Genomic DNA, 18,882 nt, shown 5'->3' with positions numbered 1-18,882 from the left:
TTAACTTAGGAGGTTCAAAATAATAATTACAGTATACAGGGATGAGTGGCTGGGTGAAGTAGTATTAGTACAAGGGCAGAGCACCAGGTGAGCCGCCAGTTCAGGCCGCCTGCAAACTACCGCTGCATCCACTCTCGCAAAGAAAGAAGCCCTTTCGCTTTGGTTAGTAGAAAGAAAGTACAATGCGTTTTGGCCTCTTGCAAGCAAGGTTTACCAAACAGGCAAATTCACTCCCTGGAACCTGCTACTGGCCCAGAAGGACTGTCTGGCAGGGCAGCACATACCTGTGAGGCCTCGTCAGCCCTGCCATGTGTGAGGCTGCAGTTGAAACAGGCTGGGAAAGCGGCTGTGGCTATGTGTAAGTTAGAGCCACTCTGTGGCTTTGCCAACATTGCTTGTGCTGAGGTGATGGTAGAAAGTGTAAAATAAGCACAGAAACTTTAAGTGCAGTATGGCCAAGGTCAACAAGTAGTCCCTGTTTTTTCAAGTCCTTTGTTCCTGTTTGTGGAGCTTTGCTGGCTGTAATCTGTTTGGTAAGCAAGAAGAGTAATCCTCTCCCAGTTTACATTTTATTATCATCTTCCAGTTGCTTAACCAGGGCAGCAGCTAGCCCCTATAATAAACAAGCTCTTCATAGGCTGCTTGTTCATTAAAACACATTGAAGGCCCAAATTCAGTGTTTAAATACAACATTAGGTTGGGTGCCCTGTAGTCAAAGGAAGATGTAGGCAGCTGACAAGTTGTTTGAAGTCTGGGGGACTGAATGCAACATAAATGGGGGAGAAAAATAATATTTGATAAAACCAATGTTAGCATGTTTGAGATGTTTGTTTGATGTGCTGGAGAAGCTGCCAGGACAGACTGCTTCCTGCTTACTTGGAAGTCGAATATCTTTGAGCATCATTCTTTGTTATCATTGGTCTCCTGGAGAGGCAGATGGGCTTGTTATCTTGCTGCATTTGTGAAATATACTCAAAAAAGCCTGCCTGTGTTGTTTTCCTAACGGGGAAAGAAAATGGTATTCTTTTAATATTTCTGCCAGGTACTTGTAGCAGTAGCTTGTTGTTCAGGAGGTAAATTATTCTTTGTGTGTTGAAATTTAAACCTCACCATTTTTTGATGTTCAGTGACACAGTACTCCTTTTGCAGCTGAGTAAATACATCTGTCCCAAGAAGGCAGACGGCTGAAATAGCTTTTGCTTTGAAACACACACACACACATCAGAATGCAGATGAAAGTTACCCTTACTTCCTGTGCATTCACTCTTTTGAAATATAATGGAGGTTTGTGAAATGCTGGACATTTATACCAGATTTCATTGTTGTATGGGATAACAGATCAGGATATCTCAAGACAATATATCTTATTTTATTGATGAGGTGGCAAAAGCCAAAAGCATTTCATCCTGAATACTCAGCTCTTGGTTCAGATAAATGTCCTTAGGTAGGAAAGCTCGCTAGCATTTACCTAGTGTTGAGCACCATTTCGGTTCTATTTCAGTCAGTGGAAGGTAAGTAAGCATGTGCTGGAATTCGTATTTCCAGTGTCACTCTTATCTTTATTTTTCTTATGCTCCTATTATCGTTTGGTTAATATATTGTGAAGTGACTTGTTTTATAAATTCCTACATAATACTTCAAGATTTAGGTGTAGTCTTTGTATTTTCCGATACTCATGGTTCTGCCAACACCTAGTATATCCTGCCTCTTTTGTATGGTTTTTACATCAAACGTTTTGTGCGGGTTTGTCATCAGTTGACCCGGCAGAAGGACATGGCAGGAGTCCCAAGGAGCTGGCACCCATGACGCTGCTTGTGGCCCGTGTGGAGCACGTGTGATTTATCGCTTGTGCCATGCGGAGCCCTTCCTCGCCCTCCGGTACAAGCGTTACTGTGTCTGGCTGCGGAGGGGCCGCGGCAGGGCGCTGCCTCCGGTACGAGCGAGACCCGCGGCTCCGCTCCCGGTGCGCCGAGCGTTACAAAGCCGGTCCCAGCAGGCTGCATTCGAACTTTGAATGAAGTTCAGAGGCGTGCCGCCGCCTCCCTCTCCCCCTCTCTTTCTCTACAGGTACTGTTACTCCGAAGCTACCTCGGGGAGCGTGGAAAACTGGGGCCAGCGCCGCAAGCTCGAGCGCCCCGGTCCCGCCGCCCCGGGGTCTCGCCCGTTCCCCGCTCCCTGATGGAGACCATCTGCTCCGGCGCCGGGGCGCAGGAAGCGCGGCGCTGCGTTCCTCCTTCCTTCCTTTCTGCCCCGCAAGCGGCTCCGCGCGGAGAGTAGCCCAGCACTAGTGGGTTTTTAAATAAAAAATAAGCGGTACCGCTCCTTCGGGGTAGAGGGAGGAAGAAGATTGTCGGGCGCGGGTCTCGGTTCTCTCCTCCTCCCCCTGCCCATCGCATCTTCCCCGCGGACAGGCCCGTCCTGCCTGGCACTGCCGGGCTGCTCCCCTTCCTCCTGTCTGGCAAAGACCCGGACTTGGGGCCGGAGTCGGGCGGCGCCCACTCTCCGCGGGGTCGGGGCCGAGCGCTGCCGGCGGGAGCGGTGTCTCGGCCGCCCGGGGCTGCCCGGCCGCGGTGGGGCTGCAGCCCGCACCGGGCTGCGCTAGGGGAGCAGGTTTCTTTGTTGGCTGCCGGGTGACTGGTTCCCATTAATCTCCCGCACTGGCCGTGGCCGTCTCCACTTCCTGCCTTTGCATACTTCTCTCTCCCTCGATCTGAGTGCCTTCCCTCCCCCTTCCCTCCCCCCTTTCTTTCTCTCCCTCTTCCTAGCTTCTCCAAAAAAGCTACAACCGCCGGGTTGCGGGACGGGGGCTGCAGGCGTCCGGCGGAAGGAGCGCATCCCTGCGCGCCTCGGTAAGGGCCGAGGAGCTGCGCTGCCGGGCGGTGGTCCTCTCTGGGGACTCGGGCAGGGGAGCGGGGCTGAGGGAGAAACGATTGATCGTGCTACGGTTCGCCGTCCCTGTGTCCTGAGAGCCGCCCGCCTCCCGGGAGCGGGGCGGGCCGGGGATGCTGGGCGGCGGGAGCTCCCCGGGCCCTGCGGTTCCCGGGGACGCGGAGCCGCCGACCCGCGGGGAGCGTAGATGGGCGCTGAGTCCTTGCGCACGGGCGGAGCGGAGAGTCGGTGCTCCCGCGCTGGTGTGACCTGTGCCGCCGCCGGGCCTCGCGGGACGTTTCTTCTTGCGTGGGCGTCGAGGGCAGAGGCACCCCGGAGGGACAGAGCACAGGAGAGGGACCGGGCCAACGGCAACCGGGCCGGGGAGCCAACCCGCTGAGCGTGGGGCTCTGATCTGCAGAGAGATGGGGAGCTGTGGCACTTTTTTTTCCCTTCCAGTGCCCCCTTGTATCGTCTGTACAGCCGGCTGTAATGTTTGCAGGGGTGTTGACGAGAGTAGGGGAGCCACCTGGACTCCAGCGGAAGACTTTGGGATCCCAAGACAGATTTAGCTGAAGAGCTAAGGGAGCTGCTTCAGCAGTTCACTTGGTGGGAAAATCAGATGTACTGCTCTTGGCTTGGTACCAAACATTTACTTTACTAAGGAGCAGCGGGTCACCGCAATGAAAGAGTAGCAGCTAAATATGAGAGAGCCTTCTTATGTTTACTTCAGTTTTATAATTCAAATGTACTTTGAGTCAAGGTAAATGAAGCCGGATGCATAGTATTATTGCATAGAGTATGTCAGTAGCAGTGTTTTCCACACCCTTGTTTTACTGTTGCACTGACTTTGGGGAATAGATTTTCTTATATTTTTATTTTGAGCAATCAGTCTTTAACTTCAGCCAGATATTGGATAATCCAGTAAAAATCATCTGGAGTGTTCAAAACTTGTGGAAGATGAAAGATGAAACTATTAGTTGTAGTGTGATTTCTGGTGATGCGGAGTAGGATGAATTGAAGTGAGGTTGTTTTGCCTTTAAGACTTAATAATGTTGTGTTTATGTATGATTAATTTCTAGTCAGCAGATTAAAATATTCCATATACTGGAAGGGTAAGTTAACAGAAGAAAGGTAAGATTATCTTGCATTTAAGGTGAGATTTTAGAAAAGCATGTATGTTTTAGGAGTATCAAAATTCAGCTTTGATTTTGATGATTGGGTTGTGCAGGTGGCATAGTGGAAATGTTACCAGGTTGAGGGGTGAGACTAAGATTTATGGCTTTGACCATTAATTTCCTTCTTATTTTGCAATGAGTTATTTAAAGGAAAACTGCAACACCTTTAAGCAATTAGGATTACTTTATCAAGTTACCTAAGAATGTAGTTGAGCACCTTTTAAAGCTAGCTGCAGTCTACATATTGTTAAGAGTGACTAGGCTGACAGGGAACTGGAATCAATTTCCTCTGCTAGTGTGGAGGAGTGGGAAGTAGGGCTCCTTGGGAAGGGTGGTAGAGTGGTGGTGCTGGGCCTCACTGGGCACAGAGACCATCCTGCTCCTAAAAGTGCACAGCATGTGTTCTCCTCTTGTATGCAGAAAGAAGAGTTCTGCCTGGTCTGGCATTCTCCTGCTGCCTTCAGGGTGCTGAACCCCCCTAGGCAGATTGTTTGCTCTAGTCACTGCCATTCCCAAGTGCTGGGGAGGAGAGATGTCTTCTGACCTCACCTACCCCTACAGCATTTGTGCTGTGGCTGCCAGAATTTGCTCAAAGGAGCTCAGGACCAAATGTTGCCTTTCACTTTAAGCAAGTGACTTTTAACATATACTGTAGCTCTTTAAGGAGCATGTGACCTCTTATTACTGGTGACCCTGTAAGCCATTGTGTAATCTGTTGACTGTAATGCACCATGCCAATTTATTCTTGGTTGGGAAGTCTTGCCAAGGACTTGATAGAATAGCATGATTTTATCCACTTTATTGTTTTCATTGTGTTTCATAAACATCCAAGACCCTCTGGGAAGAATCACTGGGGTGGCTGGGCCTCTTTTTTTTAATTGCTGGTTAAATAAATGTTGCCAGTTTAAAAAAAATAAAGTGGTATGTAGGATCTCAAAATGCCTGGAACTGCTAAGCACTCATGTTTAGGAAGCAGGACTATTTTTAGTGTAGGGGCATTTAAAGAAATGATACTAGCCCCTGTGAAGAGGTCACTGTGAAGTGCGCTGAAGAGCCTGCTTTTAGCTGCAGAGCAAGACCAAGTTTCCCACAGTTGAGTAAAGCTAAAGAGCCTGATTTGTACTTTTCCCACTTGACTGAAGAGGGAGAGGATAGACTTTTTGTTAGTTCACAGTAGTGGGAGTGAAGAGACCCAAATTCTTATAATAAAAAAAAAAAAATCCTGGTCTTGGGGCTTTCTGATTCCCTCCAGTGAGTGTCTGTGATGGAGCTGTATGACTGAAGGACATTTAATGCTTTCTGGGAAGGGCTGGGAACTGGCAGCTGAGGATATGGTGTATCCCTTGGGATCTGTGTTTGTGGGAGGTCACGACTCTCTTTAATGGATCCCCGGCTGCCATCCTTATCTATAGCTAAAAGAACTGGGGTAAAACTTAAAAAAACCCCCTACAACATGGGTGTTAAGAAGTCAGGGTGATTTGGTATCCTAAATCAATTCAGTACATGGGACTGAGGTTGCTAAATAAATTACTTTGGATCCACAGAAGATTTTCCTCAACTTGTCTGCCCGGAAAATAGAAGTACTTGGTTTTGATGGCTCGAAAGAATGTGGTTTAGGTCAAAGTTACCACTGTGTGCTAGACCCATCAAGCCATCTATGGGGTCCTGGGTAATCTAGAAATGGTTAATGTAATCCAGTCTCTTGCAGGTCAGAGGACCAACATCTGGACTGCTCAGACTTTCAAAATGTACCAAATGATAGCTGAGCCAAGTTGAGTTTTGGTCTAAACTTCATTGATGTCTTGTTTAACATAAGTTCAGTTTATATTATGAATTACTCTTTTTTTTTCCTTTTATTTTTTCTCCCGATGCTTAGTACCATGTGTGTTAATTTTGTCTCTGTGCTGTAAAGTGTGTGAAACTGTTGCTTTTCAGATTTTTTGGTCTGCAGTTGGGATTTAGTTGGCAGTGCAGACAGAGGCAAGTTTGGGGAACCGAATCCAAATATTTACATTCTCAATTTGGCCCAGTCCTTTTGCTTGTAAACACTCATAGTCATATTGAACTTTGGTGAGGTTAAAAGTGGCTTTGCCAAGCCTTGGGGAGTTACACCCTACAAGACCTGAAATTCCCCCTTTTGGGAAGGGTTCTGGAAATGTTTTTTGGGTCTATGTACATCAGCTGAGCATTAGTACTAGTCACTCTTAGCCCTAATCCAACTGCAAAATCTTTTCCTGCATCTTGCTTCTTTTTCATGTAGAAATGCCTCATGCTGGTGGGATGTGTCAAGTTAAATGTTGTGGAAGAGAAGTCCTGCCCACCTACGAGGTGCTGTGCAGACTCCACAAATCCTGGTCTCCTGTGCTGCTTCAGAGCTCTGCCCTGGCAGAAAGGGGCTGTGGTGAAGATCCTCCTCTCTCTGCAGCTGTCGTTTTCCCAGTCCTTGCTGTTTGGGTGTGCAGAAACAAAGTTTGAGGACTGATTTGAACAATGGCGGTGTATGCTCATGGAGAATCAGATTTAAGTCCTCTTTTGATTCATACAGACTTTGAACACCTCTCAGGTTTTATTAGAAACTTTTTATTCACCAGGGACTGAGTCTGAACGTTTTGTTCTGTGTTAGCAATTGAACTTTCTGAAGTTCAGTTTACCACAAACTGTAGGGATAGGGATCAACTAGTACATTAACACTCCCTGGCCAAAACACCCTCGTGTTTCGGTCTGTCCTTCTATTTGGGTCTGTTACTGTTAACCAGAGATTGAAATTAGATATGTTGGTTTAGTTGCAGAGAGCTGGAGACTATAGGTAGAGGTGACTGAGTTGCAATGAGTTACAGTAAGAGTTCCTACTCAACAACTGAGGCCTGTAACCTTGTATTCTTAGCCCACCTAGTTTGGAAGAAGACTGCATTAGCTTAATCCACAGTAAACGTGTTTAGAGTAACTTAACTTTGTTCTCTATCTGGAGTGTATACCCAGAGAGTTGTAACTGTTCAGGTAATGGAATGCTAGAATTCATACAGCCAGTGTTTTTGGGATGTTCTGCCGTATGCTTCTGACCTTGGAGGTGAATTTGTTAGGTTGAGGAACACAGGAAAAGAGTAGGTGTTCCTTTATAATGCCACCTTTCACTGTTCTTTGAAGATGCGTTTGTCTGAGCTGTATCTGCTGAAAACGTGTCAGCCACTGCAGTGTAGATAAGACTTTGGTGAATTTGTGTCCTTAAGGACACACTGAAAGCACCGCGAGTTTTTGTCGGAAATGCACCCTCTGTGTTTTTGCACACACAGGAATGGGATGTTATTTCAGTTTAAGTATATCTGCCTCCTATTTTCTCTTTAAAAAAGAGATGTAAAAATGCTTGATGTATGAACATTTAGTGTTAGCACTGGTGCCAACACAGGAAACCAGGTCTTTGAGTTGAAACATTTAACATTATTCCTCAACTTTCATGTTTTTAAAAACAGTCACTGTGTGAAGTTTTAATATTATCGTTCATCTCATCATTTTGACGGGGTCATCACACTGAATTAATGGTTTGCATTTTTTCTGCTTAAGAAAAGGATTAGTTGGTCTTCATGGGAAATCCAGTGACAATGGCAGGGGACAGATGCTAACCAGCTAGCATTGTGCAAAGCACCCTGCTTGGCCTGCTATTCCAAGTATGAGGGCAGAGACCAAAGCACTTTAGGAGAGCTGCCCTGGAAGATCTCAGAACCCTTCTTCAGCGAGGAGCAGATGTTCCGGATGTGGACTCTGTTCATTGTTCTGAGAAGTCCTTCAAGTTAGGAGATGGATCTGTCTCTTGACATTTTTGCTTTCAACATTGTTGCTTCTTTGAGGGAGTGCAAAGTTTTTTCAAGACAGGGTGGAATGAATTAGGAGCTTTAATGATTTTGATCCATTGTCCTGGTGGAAACTCTTATCACTCAAGGTCACTGGAAAGGGAAATATATTTGGCCTGAAGTCACATTGGTTTCTGTGTGGGCACAGTGTGCTAAAGAAAAATGGGACATATTGGCTCTCTGTGTGTGAAAGTTCTTCTCAGTTGTGCTACAGGATTGTAAGGATTGGAGTTTCCAGTTTGTCTTGTCTTTTGATCCTGGCTCTAGGCTCACACAATCCTGTTAGCTGGTGTTGCTCAAATGAGCTTCATTACCAGGAATATTGTTTTGAAGATATGGCAGATCAGCGAAGTGCAAAAGCTAACCAAATCTCTTGTGTGATGGCAGGCTCTGATTATTTCCACTGTTAAGTTGCAAATTGGGCAGCAGTTCCACACCACAGCTTGCGTTTTCCTGCCTGCTATATCCCTGCCGTATTGTTAGCTTCAGTCTTTGAGCAGAACGTCCCCTATGCCACTTAAACTGTGTAAGAAATGGCTGACTTGAAAGGAGGCAAGATCAGAATAGGAAAGGAGAGAAAGGGATCATAATCTGAACCTCCCTATAGGCCTTATGTAAATACTACTTAACTTAATCTCCAAAATTGTTAAAACAGCATTCAGTACTTGTCGATACAAATCATATACCTTTAGGGTATGCATATTTCTCTGTTCATGTTTTACGGGTGTATCCATTACCATTTCTCCTGTGGAAATGAATAAATATGCTGAATTATTTAATTGTAATGCAAGGAAGGCCAAGGACAAGCACGAGGAGCTCATGCTGTCTCCTTCTCGGCACCTGTTTTGTCTGAAAGCCCATGTGGCATTCATGGATACTCCTGAGCTTCAATGGGATAACCTTGATTGTCTGGTTTTGCTATGAACAGACCTCAGGATATCTTTTAAGCCTCCCTCCCTGCTTTCTCAGGTGTTGTGCTTTAGGTCTGCCCTCCCCAGTGCCAGGGATTAGTGCTGATGGGTTTTGTGCCGATTGGCTCGGTGCTTTATTAAGCTCTGAAACAACACCTTGAGCAGGACTCTCTGAGGCTTCTGGTGCTGTAGTTGCTGAGCAGCCAGCAGAGGAATTGCTCTTTCTCTCCAAGCATGTCCTCAGGCCTGGGAAGCAAAGGGGGATATTGCTGGGTGGCACAGCTACCTTCTCATCCAGTGCAAAGGTGAGAGGGGGATGCTTTTCATTGTCTTGTCCTGCTTTTCTTGTGTCTACATAACTTGCATGACACAGATACCTTTCTAGAAAAAATAAGTTCAAGAGAGGTGAGGGCTGTCAGACTCCTGTCAGTTTATGTGCAAGTAAAGCTTTGGCAAAACTCACCCGTTAGTTCCCAGGAACCGTTTGCCATTCTTTTTTCTTCAGGTTTTCTTAGTGAGTTTCTTTTCTTATTTCTCCTTTTAGCCCTTGAACCTCCCTCTGAAAGCACCCCAAGCTCAGCAGCTGGGCTTTAATGGACTGTGTTATGCTCACTAGTTGTGCCGCTGCTGTGTCTAGGCTGTATGTGAGATCTAGGTTTTGTGGGTACCACTTTAACTGTGACTTGGGCTTTGTTAGGATCTACAAATGGGACAAACGATGACAGAAAGTTTCTTCATTTGCCTGTGAGCCCTGGGGCTTCTTGTCTGTCATAGACTTCTCTGATAGCAGCTATTTGAGCTGCAAGAAGTCAGCTGGTGACTTATTCCTCTACTTGGCCATTTTTCATGTGTTCAGATGTGTGTTTAGTGGAACACCAAGAGAGATGTTGGATTGTGCTTTGCACTCTAAAACCAGCATCACATAAGATTTGATTGAGATTCAGCTTTAATTCTGGCTTTGTTTGCTGTTGCGTTCTCTCCCTGCAAGACAGTTTTCTCAAACGGTGAAGCTGATGAATGTGCAGCTAAGATGATGTCTCCCAAATGAAGGACTAAGAGGCCCATGATGTCTTTAGTGGCAAGCACATGCTTCAGGGACAGAGTAGCAGTGGAAGGTAAAAAGTTATGAGAAAAATATATTGTTTATCCATCTACCTCTGTGGGATGCGCCTGGTGGAGAGACACTCCAGGATATATCACTGAAGGGAAATGATTGTCTTATCTTTTCTGTTGGGTGGATCGTTGTATACTGTGGTATTTCTTGCAACAGAAAGACCAAAGACCAATAAGTAGCATAAAAGCACAGCCTATAAGAAAGATGAGAGAATTTACTTTCTGCCCTGGGTGAAACCAACTTCTCTTTTGAAGATTAGTAGTTCAATCCTTTATCATTTTTTTAGCCAAGCGCATAATTATGCACAGAGAGTATGAGATGAAGCAGACTGTAGTTTTTGGCTTACTACTCAGAACTACTGTGGATAGACCGACGTGATAGAGGAAAGAATCTGGTCTATTCTTAAGTTTGGAGAGATAGTAGAGCTTTTTGACCTGTAGAAGTGTATCTGAGTTATGAGGCTGGAGGTATGCTCTGGAAGCAGGGTAATAAGGTTCAGTAGCATATTCATGTGAGGAATTAAAATATGTAATGAATTTTGGGGGTCACGCATACTCACGAGTCCATGCATAAAACATCAGGAAACAAGCCCTAGGGGGCTTAGTGCTTTGTCTTGGATCAAAACTTCCTTTCCCCTTTCCCATATGCTTTGCAGCAGAACAGGCTGGCAACCACATCTGCTTGTCCAGCCCAAATAAACATGTAGTGAGAAGGTTAGCTGGGGTGGAGACCACACAAAGCAGTGGGATTTGTACCAGGTGAATGATCCCATCATGTAGGATCATACATCACATTAACTCTTCCTCACCTGGCACTTTATTTCTTCTGCCTGTGACTTTTCAAATTGTTTAATTGTTTCTGAAACCAGCTCTTCCCTGCCCCAGTTAGGCAAAGAGTAAAAGGCAAGTACCTATCAGCTGTTTTGAAATAATGTTTTTTTGTGGAGGCTTAGCTTGACCCTAAATGTTGGCTAGTCAGTGAGAGAGGTTTTGATCCAAGACTCCTTGACATAAAGGAGATGGGTTTTTATATACATGTGTGTGTATATATATATATATATATTTTTTTTTTAATATAGATTTTTTTCAATACACAACAAAGGGGCTTACCTCCACAATGTGTAAAACTGGATGCAGGAATTGTACACCTGGGGCTAATTGAGGTATGTTATTTTCATCTAAAGGCTTTAATATACAGAGTTTAAAAATCTGAATGATGAAGGCTTCTGAAGCAAATAAGGATTAGTGGTTTCTGGAGTAGGGCAAAGGATAATATAAAACAGGAGCTGAAGTCAGACAATGGCAGAAAGAAAATGAGGTATTGCAGCAATGTCGTATCTTTCATTTATAAATCTAAAAGCACTTAACAAAATGTGAATGAAGGAAAGACTTCATATAACTTTGGTAGATGAGGGAAGCATCAGGTTCAGGAGTGTAATCCTGGGAACAGATAAAACCTTTTCTCTCCATTTTCAGTTTAAGTCTTAGGAAAAACAGAAATTTATTATGAGGCAAAATATTTTATTTCATCTTGAACTCTAAATAAATACCCAGTGTAGTGCTTTTGAGGCAATACTACTGCTGCCCTTCAGTCCAAAAACCTAGAAGTTGATTTCAAGTGAAGTTACTTACCTTCAAAATGCGTGCCATTAGGTGGTGAGACTAGCAGGATAGTTTAGGCTTTTAATACCATGTTTCTTAACTACTTAATCTCAAATATTTATTAATGGACTAATGTATATAGAAAGGCATGATGTTATTCCATTTTTCTTTTCTTGGAAAGTGTGAGTTATTCTGTATCTACTTATATTTGATATTTGAGACTTAGTCATAACCATTATTTATGGTTACAAGGTGGCAGTTATTTTGCATCTACTGTTCCCTCTCCCCTCCCTCCCCCCTTATTATAAACCTATGCCAAGAGGCAAAGATACACTCTTGTAGATCGATGTACAGCCCAGGTGTACATCTTATGTAGAGTATATTTATCATAACTATTCAAATGATTATCATTTATCCATATAATTTCACAAGTATTCCAAGCAACACTTTCTGTATGCTGATTAAATTAGCTGTAAAATCCTTTTTATTGATATAAACAGAGGTTATCTTTGATGCACAAGGTAGCACAGCAGGTGTTTCAGTTATTCCCTAAACTTCATTTTGACCAGGGAGTGGAGGAGACAAAGACCCTTTCTGCCTTCCCAATTTCCTATCTCTATTTATGGGTGCTCAGCTCTCTACAAAGCCTTAGCCAGGCTAGATTCAGATAGCATAAAAAAATGCTCTGGCTTTTTGTACAACCCTGCTGAGATGCTCATTTTCCATTAAAGTCAGTTTGAACCAGATACAAAAATCCTCAGTGTGGCTTTGGCCTAATTGTTTAACAATAAAACATCCACATGTTCTTAGAGGGAGCTCAGGATCTTCATGTTAGGAATGTGATTAAATATTGCAAGCAAAAGTCAGCAACTTATTGTTTCAGTGTTTTTCTTGTATTAAAAATACTCATACATGTCTGTATACATCTGCTGAAACAAAAAAGTGCCTCTTTCTTAAAACAATTTAACCCCAAAACATCTGGTTTACTTTTGTTCTTAAACTTGGAAGAAAACAACTTTGCTGTGTGTATAATTCTTTTTTTTTTTTGTACTCTTAACCCTTGGATTTTTATCCATCATGGGAATTATCGCCCATAAAGAGGATTGTGTTTGTCTTTCTCCAAAAGAGAACAACTTCTTTTTCAGAAGCAACTAGTATTAAGTACAGTGTCTATCAAAAGATGTAAACCCAGGTAAAGAGATACTAGTTTGCAAATCTCTTGTCCTGTTCCGTGCTTTGTTGTTTGCCTGCTCTGATGTACTCTAAGTCATTCCATTATCTGCAACCTCAGTTTCTCTGTGTGTCTGTAAAGGGATAACTAATGATCTCTCCATGTATTCCTGAGATCTGCACATTAAAGAGGCAGAGGTTACTAGATGTTTGTATTCAACTAATTGCTATAACATGCACCTTTACAGTTTGCTGCATTTCTTTCCTAGCCTGGAAAAGACATGATAGGCCTGAAATTGCACTCTGAAGGCTGATGGCAGTTTTACTGTAAAATTTCAGTGAGCAGAAGATTCAGCCTGAAAAGTGCACATGATGTGGGGAGCTCTGCTCTTAGGGACACAGTACCTTGTGTTCTGCACTGGCACCTCTAGCCAAGCAAAGAAAAGGTGTTGACCTTGGAAGGAGCTGCAGCTGTGCTCCTCTGCCAAAAGTGAGGTGAAGCCCTGAAGGGAAGGAATAGCAACTATGTATGACCCAGCAAAGAGTACTCAAGACAACACCCTTGAAGTAGCTAAAACCACCAAAGTACCTGAAAATTCATCAGCTGCCAGCTGGGCATTCCTCTTAGAGCTCAAAGCATATAGGTTTTATAGGCCTGTTAAAGCAGGACTGTGCAAGGTCACTGTTATGCTATTTTTTGTGATGCAGCAGAAGTTCTGATTTTCCTTTTTTCTCATCACATTTCCCATTGTCCAGTGATTGTAGCATCTATCAGGTTACCCTTTCATTTAAACAAAACAGTACCAATATGTTTACAGTTAAAAATGCTATATAAATACCTTATTTTACTGTGTTATTAAATGTGTAACAAATCTATTTGGCAGCCACCTAATAGGAAATGATGTACAGGTCCGTCTTGAGCATTTACTGGGTTCTAAAATGTTCTGGTTAAATTGGGTTTTAGATAGCAGTTTATCTGAAAAAACAGTCAAGTAGCATTATTTCTTTTTCAGTCCCTTGGATTCTGTAAGAACTTAGTTTTTTATATATGCTGCCTGTTAGAATTGCTAGAGTGACTTCAGTCCCGTGAAGCAAACCTTGCTGCAATGTTTCCAAAAGACATTTTTGTACAGTGTAAATGGATTGCACTTGGGTAAATTTATATATTTTTTTAAGCTATGTGGATAAAATACAGAAGAATGAGAATAAGCAGTAACAAGAACCTTATTTACATTCTCAACTGTGCTTTTGTTTCTGCAGTGTCTTTTTACTCCTGCTGGGTGCCACAGCCATAAGTTTTTCTCCTGCCCCCTCTGCTGTGTAGGGGATGCAGGCTGGCTAAGTGAGCTGCTCTCTTTTCCTCCCCCAGTAATTTTTCTGGTCCTTTTCTACATCCATGTAGACTTTTCCACGGAGCTTGGATCATGAGCAGAGTTGTCTGATCTTTCATGACAACACTTTATTGTATTTACCAAGTTTCTTTCAGTGCCATACTAGATTTGTTGCTACTCTGGAAACTCTCTCCTTTCCTTGTAAGCTGGTGTTGGGACATTGTTTAAACAAACCACCAGTCTGGGTGGCAGTTTCTGGCTCAGATGAGGGAAGAAGGGACACTAAAGGGACAGAAAGCGGTTTCAACTCATGTATCATGAGACTGAGTGGAGGTGATTTTAGTATACTTGCCGCTTGTTCTCCTCAGAGCTGTTCTCTGGCCTGAGGGAATCACTTTTGCAAAGTCTCCTTGGTTTAGGCAGTTTGTGACCTGCCCCCTGGCCCTGCAGCTGCTCCGTCCTCCGGTGGTTTGGGCATGTCTTTACACCAGGCCAAATGCCAATTGCATATTTGGGACTGAAACTCCATCTGGTTTTTTTGAGCCAGAAAAAAAATCCTGAAAATGTGTCTGTCTTTTATATTTTCTAAAGGATGTTGTTCAAAACGGGGGAAGTAGATGCTTAAACCTTGAACTGTATAAATACTTGAGTTGTCTCAGCAAAATATAAGTGCAATAAAGTGCATGCAAACAGCATGATACTGTGTTTCTTAGAGGAGGATAGCGAAGTAATGGAAAAAGTTCCCAACAAGGTGAAAAGGAAATTAGATCTTCCAAGTGGTTTTGCTTCTCATTTGAAAAACTGATCCATTGCTCACCTTCTGTACCATGCTTATTAGCAAGAGCAAGTGAATTTAAAAGCAGGGACAAACAAACATTTTTCCACAGCTGTTACTTAACAAGATTAGGGTTATGTATCCTTCCCAAAAGCTGAGTGATGCCCAGTTGTTGCCCACCTGGGAGTGCAGTTGTAAGAAAACCAATGCCTTTAATACATTGATTTCCTGCTCCATTTGTCTAGAAAGCAGCTCCTGAGGGATCATTGCACTGTGAGGAGCACGTTCCTTGTTGGAATTTGTGATGATGACCTACAGGGCTCTTCCTTACTCTCAGTCTTTTCTATGAAGGCATTTGAAAGACTGATTAAGAAAAATAGCCTGCATCCTGCTCCCCTGCTTTTCAGAGTATTTCTTACTCCACTGAATGTAAAAGGGGAGAAAAAAATCCCAGTGTGGTATTGTTTTACCCTTGCTTAAAGGAGAATGTAAATTTTTCAGGAGGATGGGAAGCAGTGTGGAATCTGCCCTTGAGTTAGGACTAGCAGGTTTGGCAAAGCAAGGCGTTTGATGCAAAACTAGTTTGTGCAAGGTCCTTTAAGACTTTCTGACTAAACAGTTTCTCAGGAGCTAAACACTACTGAGAAAGGCTCACTTTGTGGGTAGGAGACCTTCCAAGATCATGTTTTGTTGTGTGATTGTGCATCTGTCCTCTGAACACAGAAGATGTGTTGCCAGCAAGTGGCTGAGGGCACAGTCCTGTTGGAGACCATGGCTAACAAATGAGATGCGGATATCAAGTGCTAGACTTAAAGCAGTGTAACACTTGTGCCTGTCTGCCTGAGGAGTTACTACATCTCTCAGGTTTAAACAATTGTTCTAGGCACTCTGAGCTCACAAGAATGTAATAATGGTTGCCCTGCAACGTTAAAGTTTCACCTAAAGATAACACAAGCTCAGCCCACCAACACTATCAAACAATCATAAACAGTACAGATTAAGTTAGCCAGTAAATCAAACCAGGAAAAAAACCTCCTTTCTTCCCTTTCCAACCCCTACAGAGACTTGTTGCTTTTGACTCCTCCTGGGAAGATTACCAAATTTGGAAACATGGGATATTTTTGACCAATTTGACATCAAGCACAGGGTTCTGTTTAAATTCTGGTTTGGTTAACTGCACTTTTGCTTCTTCAAACTTCCCCTCTTGCTCTATATGGATACAATAATACTTTTTCCTTTGTGCCCTCTATACTTCTGTGGCTTTGTACTGTTAAGTGAATATTATGCTTTGCTGCAGAGACAGCTGTGTTTCAGCAGTAGATGAAGCAATTTGTGTGAGTGCCCACTTTTCACTATTTATTTTTCAAAGGTGTTGGAAGGTTATGAATTGTTAAATGCTTTGAAATTTGTCCTTGAGGAATATCATATGACTTGAAGCAGTGTTTGAGTCAATGAAGGCATAAGGATGTTCTTGTATATATTTTGGAGTCTTCAGGTCATATTTGTGCAAGTGATCATACCTATCTCCAATACAATGCTTTTAATTGCAATTCTCTAAAGTGCTTTGCAAAGCTGGTCAGAGCTATTACTAGACCTAGTTGAAAGTTTTTGATTAAATGAAGTATGATTAAAATATCCTATTTTGATGGTGCTGAACACTTTGTGGAATTAAGTTAATGCTAGGAGCTTCCTAAAAACCAGAGTGGGCTAGAAGCCCAACTGAAACAAACCCAGCAACTGATTTTTGTGGGAAAACGGGTGTATTGGCACAACAGTCTTATTGTGCAACACAAGGATTTTTGGTTTCATTCAAATATTAAATACAAGCAAAGAAAGAAACTGTGAATATTGGAATGTCTTTGAATGACTTTAGTCAGTATGTCCATTTTGTAGATTAAGAAATGAAAGCAGAGGGAAATAAAATTACTGGCATGACTGGAGTTGCTTAACATGCTAGAGATGGAACTGGGGTTTTGAGACCTCTGGCCACAGAGCTACCTCTCTGACACCTTAGTTTAATAAGGTACTAGCTTTACCACTTTTGCATAAGCTCTATTATTTTCTTCCAGAAATTAGACTTACAGTTCCAAGCAAAGTGAAGTATGTACATAAATAATGACAGTGAATTTCTCCTGTTCAAACAAAAGGGAAGATAGGTCTACCTTTGGCTTTAAATACACTAAAGGTGAATAAAACATTAACTGTTTCACCACTGATACATTGCAACAGTTTTGACTTTCTCAGATTATAATAAGAGTTTGGGAGTAGAGATGGAACTGGAATTTATTTCCTCAGATTATAAAAAACTCAAATTGATTCTTGCTGTTTCTCAGTATCTCTAACAACGTACCTGTTACGACACTACAGAACAGATGTCAGGAAAATACTGAGATATACCTGTGGCAGGATGGATTTCATGTTGAAGTTTTTGAAAGTAACTGATCCAGCCAAGTGACACTGTGCTGCCCCACTCTATCTTCTTTTAGGTCATTCTGAAAGACAATGCATAAACAGCAAAGCAATGCAGAATACGAAGTTAAAACAAGGTACAGCCTTCAAGTCAGAAAAGGCCTTCCTCTAATGAACAACAGAGATTCAATGCCTCATTTATTGTCTTGACATTTTGTTATAGTGTTCCAGTTTGCAGAGCAGTCTCCGGAGATTTCTAAAGTATGCATGAATAAGAGAGAGAAATGCACTCCTATTTTCTTTTGGGAACATTAGGGATCTTGGCTTGGAAACAGGCCTGACTGTCTATCTAAACCCATCTCTCTCATTCCTGTTGGCATTGGCAGAAATCGAGGTGGCACAGAACCTTCCTACCTCATCCTCTACTTTTTGTTGCATTTTATCTCTATATCTACCTTCATCATCCACGCTGTGCTGTTTGCTAACAAGTCCTTGGTCTCCTCAGTTGTCTTTTCCACTGGCTACTTTCATTACCTGGATTCATATTCCAATGTTGTCTACAAACACCAGTTAGTGATTGAAGCCAGATTTCTTGATCTTTCTATATGCATAAACTGTGTGTGTGTAAGCAATAACAAAGGTCCCTTTTTGATTAGAAAAAGGCAGATATAAGAAGTGGACAGGAGGAGGAGAAATACATGTGAACTTTAATCCATTTGTTGGTAGTATGCTAAAAAGTGGTTGAATATGTCACCCTCTAATGATTCTCAGAGGTTATGGGGTGGCTGGGCTCTAAGCAGGTTTACGCAGTGTTGGTCTTGAAAAATTATGTATGGGAATCTTCATCACATATGGGAGAGAAGTTATGTTTATATCCCGGAATATAAATGAGATGTTAACTTGAATAGCTTTGTAGCATGGAATGTCTCTTTCCTTCAGAGCTTTACATAGCTCAGTGCTTCCCCTTCATTTCTTCATGCCTGAAGAATGCAGACAAATAGCTGAAAAAGGTTTGTCTCTGGTGCTGTTAGGTCATTAAGGTTTTTGGCCAAAAAATATCCCTGACCTCCCAGGTCAGAGGAAACCGCATCAACAGCAATGGTTTTAAGGAGATTATAGCTAGCATGTCTCAGCTGTTGTGTATGAGGCCTGAGGGTGCCTGAGGGGATGGAGCACAACCTGCTGTAACTCTTGTTCTCATCCTTAAGCGTGTGTCCAGTAAAAGCCTTTTTGCTTAATTTTGTGCAAGGATTATGCCTGCAGAAGACAGAGAGGCATTCTTCCTGTGTCTGTGTTTTTGTGAATCTTCGGGATGCTGCCCATCAAAATCCTGGGAATGGAGCATCTGTTGGCCTCTCGAGGTGAAGAAATTCAGCTCTTTGAAGGAGCTGGGCATCAGTTACGCCAGTGTGTAATCGACACTCAACTAATTGTACCACAAGTTTTTGCTTTTCAAATTCTGAGGCAAACTACTTCCAATAAATCCGTGTACGTGGACATGCAGCATTTTCATTTTTCTACTGGGGAGCAATCAGCACACATTTCTGCAATACAACTAATGCCTCCAGCAAATTTTCTCTGAACTGGAGCTGCCCGATGGTCTTGCAGCACCAATGAACCTTTGGCAGGTATGATTTGAGACTGTTTATAACATACGCTGGAAATGTCAGGCTGGCACCA

At 42.9% G+C, this 18,882-nt stretch overlaps 1 protein-coding gene across 6 annotated transcripts in view; it reads left to right on the top strand.

Annotated features, from left to right (window-relative positions):
- Nucleotides 1–1,221: 1,221 nt before the first annotated feature.
- Nucleotides 1,222–18,882, top strand: part of DENND2B (DENN domain containing 2B) — a 176,141-nt gene continuing 158,480 nt past the window's right edge. The window contains exon 1 of one of the 6 annotated variants that reach the window (XM_065065306.1): nucleotides 1,222–1,511. The gene's annotated coding sequence lies outside the window, so the exon portion shown is untranslated. Of the gene's footprint in view, nucleotides 1,512–1,753; nucleotides 2,068–2,511; nucleotides 2,850–3,037; nucleotides 3,632–18,882 lie in introns of those variants that run through there. The other 5 variants (XM_065065303.1, XM_065065309.1, XM_065065301.1 and 2 more) reach the window with 5 other exon arrangements.

Source organism: Columba livia, chromosome 5 (genome assembly GCF_036013475.1).
Source record: "Columba livia isolate bColLiv1 breed racing homer chromosome 5, bColLiv1.pat.W.v2, whole genome shotgun sequence".
In the NCBI taxonomy this organism is placed as follows: domain Eukaryota; kingdom Metazoa; phylum Chordata; class Aves; order Columbiformes; family Columbidae; genus Columba; species Columba livia.
The sequence above is the reverse complement of the archived record's forward strand: the minus strand, read 5'-3'. Positions and strand labels throughout refer to the sequence as shown.